General features: G+C 34.7%; 1 long non-coding RNA gene across 1 annotated transcript; it reads right to left on the reverse strand.

Moving 5' to 3' along the window:
* Positions 1-1,686: 1,686 nt before the first annotated feature.
* On the reverse strand, positions 1,687-12,451 carry LOC135206505 (uncharacterized). The gene is made up of 3 exons (XR_010312770.1): positions 12,293-12,451; positions 8,647-8,802; positions 1,687-1,720 (listed from the first exon to the last, which is right to left on the reverse strand). It is a non-coding gene; the product is annotated as an uncharacterized LOC135206505 (long non-coding RNA).
* Between the last annotated feature and the right edge of the window lie 305 nt (positions 12,452-12,756).

The following is a 12,756-nucleotide window of genomic DNA, read 5'->3' on the forward strand; positions in this document are numbered from 1 at the left end:
AAAAGAAATATGAGGTAACGGTACAATTTTGCAGCAATAATTAAACAGATTGAATCTTCCCTTTAATCTGGAAAACAAATAACAAATAGTCTGGGCGAGAGATGTTTACATATTCTGAGAGTTGTTTTTGATGTTTCTGACTGTAATTCGTTTTCCATACCCTTGAATATTTTGTTGTTGTCATACTACTTAGGCATTGTGTTTTTAATATACATTATTACTGTTAATTGCTGTTATTATGTTTTTATAATAATAATAATAATAATAATAATAATAATAATAATAATTATTATATTATTATTATTATTATTATTATTATTATTATTATTATTATTATTATTATATTATTATTATTGTTATTGTTATTGTTATTGTTATTGTTATGTTATTGACATATAAAATAGTAAATTTAAATAAATCTGATACTCACGTTAATCTGTTGATTATTCCATCATCATGATCATAATTATGCCACCCCTTTATAATGCCATTAACATTTTTATTGCTGGAAAACAATCAACGCACCATCTCAGGTGATACAGAGAGAAATTTCTAACTCACTTCCTCAAACTGTCATTTTAGTCAATTGCGTATTATCTACAATAAAATAATATTGTTCTGTGTTTCGCCTATAAAATCCTATACAAATTCATATATACAAAGCTTCATATATATTCCTTAGAGTCAAAATGTTGTTAATAAGTCATATTGGTCAATGACTTCTTATCAGACGTGGATGTCCATTAGTTGCCATGATTAATATAACTTAGTAGTTTAAATAGATCCCAGGAAACTCAAAGCAGATCACCCTCGTTGCCTTGGTAAACACTAGAGAATCTAAGGGCTCAGATATCTTTATAAACGAAGGGTGAACTAAGATATGTGAAGAAGAGAAGGTAGTAGGATCTGTGTAAAAAAAGTTAAGGAGGAAACACTTATCAGCCACGGAAGCGAAGTTCGACTATATAAAGGAACTGTTCGGCTAAATCTTAATGACAGGAAGTTTGGATGCTGTCTACGAATGAAGTAACCGTTGAACCCCATGAGATGGATTGTTAGTATGGTAGATGTGAAGTAAAATTTTTTTTTTGGCAGATATGGAGATAATGCACTTTAAGTAATTAAATGTCAGGGTAGATCAGGGGTTCCCAAACTGCGGGTCATGACCATTTTGGGGTCATGAGCCTTTTCTAGGGGTCATGGAGGATCCAAGATTTTTTGAAGACATTTTGTATGATATTTAGGGAGTTTTATTAGTTAAAATACATGATTAAATCAGTCCATGTTAACAAACATTAATAAGCATTTTTTTTTTTATTGCTCTCTCTGCTGATTAATCTTTGATTTAATGTTTAAATGTATCGGCGCAATTGGAAATAGTAAGTTTCAGAATTTGGTTAGGGGGAAAGGGGGGGTTGGGGTTATGGTAGGTTTGGCACTACTGAAAGGGGTCACGTACTGGAAAAGTTTGGGAACCACTGGCGTAGATAATTATATTTTTAATCAATGAAAAAATATAGTTTAGAGTGTTAAGAGTAAAGAGGCGAAAAATAAAAAAAAAAAAAAGCCAAAGAGGGGTTTCATGACTGTTATATGACTCAATATGAATACTCAAGACTTTCCGTATCCTGTTATCTTCTAGAGCTGGAAATGGAATGAGTATTATTTATACCAGTGTGGGTACTCCCCTCCCCTTTCCGTATCCTGTTATCTTCTAGACCTGGAAATGGAATGAAATTATTTATACCAGTAATAAATATCATAACTTCTATGCAGCATTGCGACAGTATTCAATGCGGCCTAATTGGATTTTTTAACCTCTGACTCAAAAGAAAGCGACTACGACAACATGCAGTATATATACTGCAAAGCTCATATGAATTATTACCACTTATGGTTGAAAATGTAAAGAAATATACCAAAGCAAAAAAAATTGAATAGGGCTTTTTTATTTATTTATTTTTTTTGCAGACGTTAATGAAACGATGCCAACATTGAGATTGAATACGAATATTAATAAAAAAAACGAATGTTAGACAAAAAAGCATTAAAATATGGTTTACTTATCGAAGAACTAACAATTTAACGAAACGAACTAGCAGTTAAATGTTTCATTATTTCCCAAAAATACTTTTAATACCCCCAGCAATATAATTACGTTTTCAAAAGTACTTCTAATCCCCCTAAAAGAATGTAGCAAGTGTGTATAACTACACGTGGGCCAAGGATAAAAGCACTGTTGTTTGAGCTAGGTTGGGAAATGAATATCGGGAAATAATTAAAATCCTATATTCCTGTTAATATCAATAGCCAAACCCGTTCCCATATACTCCTTAAAATCTTCTATACTCAAAGGTAAAATATTTAAAGCCCACCAAAAACTTTACCCTCGGTCCTTAAAATCTATACTCCAGGTAATATTAATAGCCAACAGTTACCCTCTAAAAATCTATACTCCAGGTAATATTAATAGCCAACGTTACCCTCTAAAAATCTATACTCCAGGTAATATTATAGCCAAACCGTTTACCCCTCTAAAAATTTTTTACAAAATCCGGTAAATATTAAATAGGCCAACCGTTACCCTCCTAAAATTCTAATACTCCAGTAATATTAATAGGCCAAAACCGTACCCTCTTATTAAAATTCTATACTCCAGGTAATATTAATAGCCAACCATTACCCTCTAAAATTCTATACTCCAGATGATATTAATAGCCAACCGTTACCCTCTAAAATTCTATACTCCAGGTAATATTAATAGCCAACCGTTACCCTCTAAAAATCTATACTCCAGGTAATATTAATAGCCAACCGTTACCCTCTAAAATTCTATACTCAGGTAATATTAATAGCCAACCGTTTCCCGGGATATGTCAAAGTTGCGTAACTACTTCGACCTCTACTAAATCAACACAAAAGTAATTAATTTCTGAACTAAATACCGAGCTAGTGAAACCAGGACAACTAAGTGGGACGACTACACTATTTGGAATTTATTGAAGCTAATTATGATGCAATTTTTGTTTTCTTTTACCAAGGCTATTTCATAACATACTGCCCTCACAATCTGCACTCGTCCATTTCCTTCATTTGAATTAGTCCTTTATGAAATAGTTCATTAAACTAACCAGAATCCCCATTCTGAAGACATGGAATTGAAATAGCGAGTTGTCTACCGGTATATTTCTACATTAAGTACACATATCTTAAAATATTACAGTCGTGATAATCGCATTTTGAGAGAATTAATCACTACCAATAAATCGTTATATATTACGTTATCACCGAGTCTCAGTTCATGAGGAAAAGACTTTAGTATCTTGATATTAATGGTCGCATAGCATGCAAGCATATAAGACAGTTATTATTAACCAATATATCTTTGGTTTTTAGGCTTATGCTACTAAATTCTCTATGCGGCAGAATGTTAGTCCCCTGATTGTTTATAGTTACGCGGATATTTAAAGTCTGTATTAAATAAACGTCGCGCCGACCCCCAACCCCTCCCCCCAATAAATAAGAAAAACAATAATTGGCAAGTAACTTGAAGAATAAACCTCAGCCGTGCCTTACTTTAATCCCTCGATTAAGCGCATTCGGTTAATTAATCTTGTGGTATATCTTGCTTAACGTTCGATGTTTAACACTGACATCCAAGTAGTCTAGAACTCTAATAAATCCAGTTCTACAACAATTGCTGACATGAATTTTCAGTTTTACTTTACAAGCACTACTAGCTATTGAACAGGGCAAGTATCCCACTTGTTTCATGCAATTGTACCAGCAAATGTTTACAAACTTCCGCCCGATGGTCCAAATGACACTGGCTGACAAATACCTAATAGTAAACTACTTCTCGCCTTTTCTCAAACAGCGTAAATGCTCTTGATTTCTCAAACAGCGCAAGTGCTCTTGAATAGAAGAAAAAAAGTACCTCTAAGTGAAGAAGAAAATGTATTAACAAATCATACGATGACTCAAGTTAAAGTAGAAGTCAAAGAAAACTTAGCCAGGAATTTTATTAGCAGGTAAACATACTGAATATCGATAAATAAAACCTTCTAGAAAACCCATACTAATCAATTACATGAATGACAGCAAACAGTCAATGAAGCAAGTCAAAGTCCTTTGCCCGATGACACAATGAAACTTCTGTCTGCTAAAGCTGTTGAAGACCCTAAGCATCAGCTCATAAACATTATGCTGAAGTGCCATTCTTCCTTGAATAGTCGGAAAATATCAATAACATCTTAACACCAAGATGCCCCAGGTACCAACCAACCGTTGTTAGCACCAGAAAGGCGCAGGTCCCTTCTAAATGGAAATGGCTAATGTGATGGCAATAGGACAAAACAAATCATAAGTACAAAAGATGCAAGTGTAGGTAATACGGTAATACAAGTGTTCTTGTTAACTTGACCACAAACAGGAAAACCAAATGAGGCAGAGGGAGGGGTATATTAAACAGCCAAAAGAGTAGCTGATAACATGCATGAGTGGAAAATTGAAAGGAATTGATATCACCATGTGAAGCACAAACAACATTAAGGAAATGTTTGTTTACATAACAGTAAAGGTATCCTTAATACAATGTTACTGTTGGCCAAAAAACTCGTGGCAGATTTTCATAATTTTCGTTCACCACTGCCTGACGCACGATTCATGCCTTGTTTATCTATTTTTCTTTTCAAAGATGGAAGAAATCATGTGTAATGACGTTAAAAAGAGTCACTGATATCTTTAGAACATTATGTTATGTTATTGTGTAAAACTATTTTCCATATAGCAAAATTGACGTGAACGAAACGAAGTTATAAAAAACGTCATATCACAACCATAGATATACATTACCAAAATAGATAGGAGACACCTATCACTAGTAGTATCGCATATACTAGTCCTTTATTATCATTTCAATAATTAAGTTGAAGGTAGTTGAACTATTCCATTTGTTAAAATTTTACAGAAAACATTGGAATCTCACAAAATGCTATCAAATGAAAAAAAAAAAATCCATTTAAACTTAAAAAAAGAAAAAAAAACGATATCTTAACAGTGTGAACCAGGCGACCTCACTCTATTTGCTTTTGATGTTATGTGCACGGGAATCTAATGTCAATGTGTCATTTATCGGTCTAAGAAACATCCCTCGATGAGCGAGAGAATTATTGCACTGCATTTGGTGCAAGTTCCTGTTGGAGAGATATCAAGAAAGCTTAATAACCGGAGAGAATCATACATAGATGAATAAAAAATTGTTTAAAGAACGGCAAAATTTAGAACATGGCCTAGAGGTGGAATACTCGAAGCACCACATGACAGCAAGACAATACAGTAGTGTTAATGTTGCTGAGCAACATTCATTTGTGAACTTTGAATTTCTAGTTCCTCGTCACGGCATTGCTGAACCCAGGAATCATAACTAGCTCTACGCTTATGACTGGTGTCTGATGAATACTTTAGATGGAGAGAAAAAAAAGATTTATAAATCTACACTTGAAGTCTTTGATAGTTCTCTAATGAATAAGTCTAATGAATAAGCAAAAAAAAAAAACTTATCTTTGATGGATGAGAGATTCAGTTAGGCTTACTCTTTTTTTGTTTTGTTTTTTTTTATCGGTGGCCAGTAAAAGACCATGGATAGGGGGTAGGGGAAACAAACGGTTTCAATGATGCATGCATTTTTTTGTTTCTTCAAAACCAAAAAAAAACCTAAAGAATTACAATTTTATTGGGAGATACTTTATTAACATCGGCTTAATCCTTGCCATCACTCCTCTAAAACGCCACCTCCGTTCTCTTTTACCATCTCAGGCGACTAGATCCGACTTCTCACTGGCGAACTCCTCCATCTCGTGAAAGCCTTAAAATGCATGTTTATAAAAAAAATTATTTTTCTGTTCAAAGAACTTTATCTTTCATTTCACAAAAAAACAAAAAAAAATATGTGCATACACTCGTGTTTAACACCCTGTAGCCGTCAAAGAGCAACCCTTGATTAAAGCAGTAGGTTTTTTTTCTTAAAAAAAAAAAAAAAAACATATGAATAGACTTAAACAGAGAACGTCACCTTTCATATTTCTTATCCTTTCAGCTACTTATAATTTGCTAATGGTAGGTCTAGTAGGTAAACATGTGAAACTAATTTGAATTAATTTCTATTTAGAAGAAATTAATAGCTACAGAAAGATCAACCTAAGAAAGCTTTAAGGAAAGAAAGCCTTTCTTAATGTATTCGTCAGTTTTTTGACTCCCACAGCTTTCCAAGGTGTCCAAAATGAAACAGGATGATATGCAAGGAAATTCGAAAGAAAATAAGACTGAATTATATTCGTTTGATTTTTTTATGATTGCTTTTGACTTTGAATGAGGGCTAGGTCTGAATTAATTATGTTTTTAAGCAATTATGAAAAGGATAAGAGGAAAAAGCAGATTAATATATAACAAAAAATTACACACACACACACACACACATATATATAATAAATATATATATATATATATATATATATATATATATATATATATATATATATATATATATATATATATATATATATATATATATATATATATATATATATATATATATATATATATATATATATATATATATATATATATATATATATATATGATATAGTATATATTAATATATATATATATATATATATATATATATATATATATATATATATATATATATATATATATATATATATATTGTCGATCTTTAAGATATTCTTAATATTACGTATCCGAGAGAGTATGCTGCTGAAAAATAGACTAGGCTATCATGTGGGAAAATCAATTATTGGCCCACTAAATGGTGTCATGCAAATTTTTTATTTTTTTATTGATCAAAGGACAAATTAGTTTAACTAAAAAAAAAACAAATCGTTTCAAAGAATGTTAACGCCTTGATGTATTATTTTATCGGCCTGTAGGAGACGAAATGAAAACACCCAGTGCAGTACGATATGGTTGAGTCAAGGACTCGAGCGGCAGCAAAGCCAACTTCAAAATCTTCGGTATATGCTGTCCCGAAGCTAAAGTTTGAAGAATAAAATTAGAAATGTGGACCCATCGGTATATTTTCCTTACTTTGCAAATATTATCTTTAATACGTTGAATAAGTCTACCCAGTTCTAATGTAATTTATTTCAAGTATAGCACCTTTGAAAGGAAATGTTATTATTGTTAATTAAATAATTTGGCACCTGCACATGGCAATATTTCCATAACGAACAATGAATTAAGAAACTACGACAATTCTTCGTTGGGCCGTCTGTACACTCCTGGAAATGATCTGAAAGTGTCGGATGGGAAAAGGATAAAGAGACAAATAGAATCAAAATAAGGAAACGTCCTGATGTATACATTGAGTATACATCGGGAAAAATTTTGTTTATATATAGCAAAAAACAAATGCAGTGTTGGAGAATCAAGATATACAAAGACCTACACGAGCCCTCAAGCTTTAGGACAAGAGAAAGGAGGCTAAGGTAAAAAAAAGGCGGGTGGCAAAGACAAAGAATATGGAAGGAACGCATCATGAGAGCAAAAGGAAATGAAATATTCAGGAGAGGAAGTGGCTAAAGAAAGATAAAAAGGAGGAAAAATGGAAAGAACCCTAATATAACATTTTAAGTGTTTTGAAAATCAAAATAGAGAAAATGAAGACTAACTACAGTAAATCTCCCAGGCTCATCAGGAATAACAATATCCTAAAAATATGTGAACCAGTCGTTATAAAGCTGACCAGACTATAGCGCTACTGTGTAGGGAAACCTAATAAATAAATGGATAGGACTAAAGAAATGGATAAGGCCAGAGGCCAAGAGAAGCATTTAAAATTGATAATTTTCAGCTTGACCTATTACCATGGAGGTCGACAACAGCGTCAGTCGATAACCATTCAACATAAAAATAGAGTTGTTTGTGGAAGATATTTTATGATAGAAGAGATTCATGGGTGAATGCCATTGCCACAGCTGACGAAGCTCTGCTTCAGCAATTGACTTCTTAACAAACCTCACTCAGGAACACGGTCAACTCATCCACTCACTGCCTTATGCCATTCCACTCTTCAGACAACCATTATTTAACACTCTGATTTACACATCCTATGGTATATAACAGTGGTGGTTTAAGCCATTCAGTGTTTTCGACAGTGAAAAGAAACAGTAGGAGAGGTTGGACATCAAGATAGAAGAGCGGAATTGGCATTTTCAGCTCTTTTAAAAGCCAAAAGCTATAAAAACTGTCAAGCAAATGGTCTATTAATATCTAAACTAACTCGCTAATGCTTTCAAACTTGGAATTTTTTATTTATTTACGTAATTATCTTTTGGAAGGCAAATTGTGCTGCTATAAAGAATTCTCATAACAATATTATGATTTAAACTGAACTTAATAGGACGTTTTAATTTCTCGTCTTATAAGAATGTACACTCACCTTCATCGAACTAAGTTATTACAACTATAACCAAAAGATAATCACAAGTCAGGAGCCCAACATTTCCCTACTTCATATGAGGCTGTAAGAGGTTATAAAGCTGCTAAGGAGACAAAAGAATTCATTCCATTACTGATATATCGGCAACTACCAAGTAAATCGGAGCAGGTCATATGGTCCCTTACTTGGTCAAAATCTTCTCTAGACCTTGTATTTCGGTATGATTATCTCACTCCAGGGCTGCTGGAAGTCAGGAACCCACAGGTGAGTCCCGCTGGACCTTGACACGACACAAAAGCTTTGGGGAGATATTGTCTGACTCTTGATCCAAGACTTGAAATCTGTAAATGTAAAATAAATGATGAACATCCTTATACTTATGTTAACACTTGAATTTAGTCGTTTAACATATAATGAGAGAGAGAGAGAGAGAGAGAGAGAGAGAGAGAGAGAGAGATAGAGAGAGAGAGAGAGAGAGAGTAGTGGTGTCAAAACTGCACTATCTATTTACACGAGTAATTGAAAATAAAAACACAAACAAAAGTCAAAATCAAAAAAGCAAATTAGACCACAAATGTGCAGCTTCCTAGAATCGTGACAAAATTTTGCATGTCCTCCCCACACACCCAGATGCACACACCCCGATACTAATGCTGCCAGGGACTGTATAATTCCCACTTTTAATTTTAGTCTCCCTCATTACCTTTAAACCTTTACGATGGAGTAAAGCCCACTTGACTTATCAGAGCACATACCCTAGGACATCACAACTTTCTCATGGGTGGCCACAGACGAGGAAACCAACTGGGGCGGCGTTTGCCGTTTTGCGGTTTTTTGTCTGATAACGTGGTCAAATAGCGCTATTTGGCATCTCTCTGTGGCCATACTGACTGCGACCACATCTGTCTTGGTAAAAAACCAAATTATATAGAAAATTTAATTCTTTAAAAATTCAATCTTAAATAATAAAAATTTAAAAAAAAAAAAAATCGTAAAGTCAAATAGAATTTCCATCTCCTACCGATAGCAGAGTTTGAGATTTATGGAGGTAAAAAGTGCATGCATGAGTAGCGCCTCAGTGGTGTGGTTGGTATGGTATTGGCTTCCCACCTCGGTGGTCGCGGGTTCGATTCTCGGCCATTGCATTGAGGAGCGAGAGATAAGCATTTCTGGTGATAGAAGTTCACTCGAAGTGATTCGGAAGTCACGTAAAGCTGTTGGTCCCGTTGCCGAATAACCACTGGTTCCATGTAACGTAAAAGCACCATAAAAAAAAAAGTGCATGCAATTTCATTGGTAACACTGTCGTTTAGTCATTTTACCCACCCTGAGTGTGATCAATGCCCCCCACCCCCACCCCCCACTGACCTGGGCCGTTTTATGACAAGACCGCAGTGCCTCTAGTGACCTAAGTAGTCAGTATGTGGCTGGGGGTTTGTCGAATGTGGTGATCAGCGGCAATCAACTTCATCCCAAAGAAAGGTACTAAGAATCAGAAGGATATAAATAACACCTCAGTAGAATCTTAAGAAACTGACAGCCTTTTAATAATTTTTACAGTGACTACCACATTAATAATGACTTCTGTTACAGCCATACTACAGAGGTCAGGTAACAGCTGGATTTGCTGCTTCACTGACGTCTATCAACATAAACTAAAGAAGGAAAACTAACTAAACCAATACCGTAACTACATAGATTGACCAGTACGATTTTTATTACTTAGACATATAGTAAGAAACCTAAATGCCATATACCGATAACATTTAGTGAAAAGAAAATACAGGTTATGTAGATGTGTCGGGATAGCAATATTCCATGGAGCCTCGAGACTGGCCGAAGGTACACAAATAGTCTGACACAGACGCCACTATATGTATTTATAATATAGCTTGAATGTCTGAGTAACACTAACATGACAGCCTATCCCAGAAGGTAGAATATTCTTAGTTATCTATCATTTTGAAATATTCAGTAGGAGCATCAATGAAAAATTAACGTATACTCGTATAGCTTGTAATTTGATGAAGCAAACTTAAAAGACGATCTGGCTGACACCAGCTAACGTGTAAAAAAAAATCCAACCATCTTCATGAAGGAAATATTCACTGTCATAGAAATAGCGTCAACCCAGAACCTGAAACACAGAAACGGGGACATGCTACATTGTTGCTACTCAAACTTTACCTACAAAGGCTCAGAAATTCAGTTTATTTGCTTCGTCTCCTCTCCTACCCAAGCTTTTTAAATCACTTTAAATTGGGCTCTTATGAACAAGAAGCTATACTTCAGAGAGAGAGAGAGAGAGGAGAGAGATATAGAGAGAGAGAGAGAATCTCTTGAATGACACCACGGTTTTATTATTATTATTATTGTTGTTGTTGTTGTTTGTTGTTGTTGTAAAGGGTCCACAATAATACAGTGCTGCAAGTCCGTGTAAAATTTTTAAACTTTACAAAAAGCTTTCGTACCCTTCCCTGTTCATCTTAGTCCAAAGTCAAAGAACAGTTTAGTTACAAATGTACTGAAGTGAATTTAAAAAAACAAGAGCCGTTGAAGATCGTTGAAACCGGTCGTTAGCTCGTCAACGATCTTCAACGGCTCTTGTTTTTTAAATCAACGATCATCAACGACTCTCTTTTTTTTTAAATTCACCTCAGTACATGTTGTAACTAACTGTTCATTTGTACTGAAGATGAACCCAGGTAAGGGTTCGAAAGCTTTTTGTAAAGTTTTAAAAATTATACACGGATTCGCAAAAAAACAAAAAAAAAAAAAAAACCTTTTATATTATTGTGGACCCTTTAGAACATTATGTATACTCTCGCGATAGAGAGTTTTTCCCAATTATTATTATCGTCATCAAACCTATTCACATGGAACAAGCCAACAGAGGCCACTGACGGGGGCCCACTACATTGTTAAAAGTACTCATGAAACGAAGGCCAGAAACGTTCAAAGCACGCGATAAAATACGAAAATGACATTTCAAGTTCTATATGCAATAATGGCTTACGGGAAAATAACACTGTAAAACTTTCAGTCATGGGCGGCGGGCAGGATGCTTTAATTCACTTACCTTTATCCAAACAGTAAAGTAATATTTGTTTACCTAAATAACTGAAAATTTTATTTTGGGCTCTTAATTGCAGAACATGTACTTTGGCTGGTAATTCTAGGCAATAACTCCGCACGGACTGTAAGGAACGTTTCCGAGAATACGACAGCCACTAGGGACTGGGGTGTCAAAATGTATTCCGCTGTGTTAAGTTCTGGCCCCTGGGAGTTAATTACAGTCGACCCCCCAAAAATAACGGTAAGTTCTTAATAATCAACCCAAATACTATAGGAAATTGTAATTAAAAAAATACCCGACGCGGGGTTACTACCCAGACCTACCAAAGACTAGCTATAAAATTATGAAAAAAAAAAAATATCTTAGAACTTCAGACTATCTTTTTGAGGAATACCCAAAATCGAATTGTAACTGGAAAACAATAACAACTTTTATCAATCGAGGACCTGTAAAGACATAAATAAAAATCCACGTCTTTCATCCTACTGCCTAGTCACTCAGTTCGCCCTCATTCACGAAATATCACTCCATTCATCACTAATCTTTTGCCTGTATGTAACATCTCCGGCAATCAAGTTAAGCCATGTCCAGTGTCTCCAATATAAAAGCGGTCGGCCGCCATAAAAAAAAGTTAAAAAAATTTAAGTGCTTTTGGGAACTTCCTTCGTGGGGGGGGAAACTTTTGATCATCCAAAAAAATAGGACCTAATGGGCCTTAACTCTTTTAGATTATAGCAAATCAGAACACAACGTACCTTTCCACAACAACGAGCAGAAGATTTGGAAAAATCCCACAAATATGGCTGAGGAGTACGGACGAACCACAATCACAACACTGCAGCACTGCACTGGTTTTCCTGTCTTCCTTCCGAAGATCTGGCTGCCTTTAACATCCCATGGACCAATGAAAACCGTCCGTGATATTCCTTTTTCAAACAAATGAGGAGGAACCGACCCTCTCTGATTGGCTGAATTACGGTCCTGTTTCCAGCTGACGTTACGTCGCTGTGAATAACTCAGTAATGTGGGAAATAAAAAAAAAATGAATGTACCGGAGCTTCAAAACAAACTGATAAAAAAGTAATATCGTTTGATATTTGATGCTTTATTGAACAGGTAGCTCAGTTTAGATAAACAGTTTTCCTGAGGAGTAAAGGCCACAATACTGAGGCGATGGACTTGTCTAATTTCTGAAGTATTTCTATTACTCTCATTTGTT

The sequence above is a fragment of the Macrobrachium nipponense genome, chromosome 31, assembly GCF_015104395.2.
Source record: "Macrobrachium nipponense isolate FS-2020 chromosome 31, ASM1510439v2, whole genome shotgun sequence".
NCBI lineage: Eukaryota > Metazoa > Arthropoda > Malacostraca > Decapoda > Palaemonidae > Macrobrachium > Macrobrachium nipponense.